The sequence below is a fragment of the Mus caroli genome, chromosome 6, assembly GCF_900094665.2.
Source record: "Mus caroli chromosome 6, CAROLI_EIJ_v1.1, whole genome shotgun sequence".
In the NCBI taxonomy this organism is placed as follows: Eukaryota; Metazoa; Chordata; class Mammalia; order Rodentia; family Muridae; genus Mus; species Mus caroli.
The window spans coordinates 115,130,899-115,132,524 of record NC_034575.1 but is presented as its reverse complement, the minus strand read 5'-3'; positions in this window follow the sequence as shown (position 1 = coordinate 115,132,524).

Below are 1,626 nucleotides of genomic sequence, written 5' to 3'. Positions count from 1 at the left end.
TGTCTTGTTCCTAGACCTGTTTTAGATCCAAACTGCTGTGGTGGGAGTCTGTGAGTGTGGTAGACGATGGCTGCCAGGGAGAATTTCCATTCAGGGTAATGGGAGGTGGGAATGGGCAGGGCAGAGCTGGGTATTCTTACCAGTCTCNCATGGGAAAAGGAGAGGGGGCGGGGTTAGATGTTGCCTGAGAATTATGTGAAGTGAACAAGATTACCCATCACACCCTACCTCCCACAGCTATATATGTGTCAGTCAGCTTTCTGTCACCGTGACAACATTCTTGGGACAATCAGTCCACCTTTGGTTCATGGGTTCAGAGATTTCAGTTCTTGGTTGGCAGGCCCTGCTCTTTGGAGTCGGTAGCAGCAGGCCTAAATCATGTAAGAATGTGTTATAAAGGAAGTCTGTTCACCTCCTGGCAGCAGGGAGTAAATGGAAAAAGGGAGAGGGAAGGAAGGGTTCTAATACTCCTTCAAGAGCCGGCCCTCCAATAACCTAGCTTCCTCCCGCTGGCTCCCACCCCCACTGCTTCTCATTAGCATGGTGATGACCTTCAACATAANGGCTGTGGGAGCGGTTCACTATTCTGTCTGATAGGCACTGTCCTCAGTGCTTAGCATACACTGCTCTTCGTAATCATTCTGGAAGTTCATTTNCATTCTCACCACTGTTTTATAGCAGAAGAAACAGAAGCACAGGAGGCGAAGCAGGAGCTCAGGGTTGACCGAAGATTCGAACCCCAGAAATCTGGATCTCCATAAGGCACACATTTAGTTTAAAGAGGAGACACTCCCACACTCCGGAGGCCTGCTCTCCCTTCCTCTGCCTTTCTTCTTTCCCTCTTAATTGAGGATGACAAAGGGAAGCCCAGCTCTTTTGTCTTTGTCTCATCATCTTCTGTGGAATTCTAGGATAATAACTCAAAGGGAGAGATAGAGAAACTTGAAAATCCTCTTTAGCGATAAAACCCATCAAAATATTGTCTTGGAACAGTGAAGTGGTTGGGTCAGAGGATCCAGGCTTCTACAATTAAGCATGACAATGCATGTTAGGCCCCTGATAGACAGCCACACGGTGGAGGACAGAAGCAGTTCCTCCAAGCTGTGGCAAGCAAGTGGGGGTGGGAGGCTGGGAGTAGTAAGAAAAATAAAAGTTTTAATTATAGAATAAATAATATTTAAGAAATTAGTCTTACTAGAACTTCTCTTTTTAATTCTGCAGATGGCTATTCTTGTTTATTATAGAATTTTAAAAGCTAGAACTTTTTGTTTGGGGGATCAGAAACAAAATATTAACCATTTCCTCCTCCCTTGCCTTCCTGTTTTGGCAATTTCCATTATCTTTTAACTTCATAAATGCATCTGGCTGGGGAGAGGGGAAACCAGAAGAAAATACAAAAGAGAAAAGCACCTGAATAAATTTCCAAAGAAATTTCCTTTGTAAGGAGCTCATTGGCTGTAAGAGGAAACAGCTGTGATTGGTTAGGAACCTGCTCAGGTCGTCAGGTTTGCCCTGTATCTGAACCGTACCGAGCGCATAGGCATCACGTGGAAGGAAACAAGAAGCAGGATTTGGAAAGTGTTTTATCTCTCGGTCACATGGTGACCCTGCGCCAAGGGTCATCCT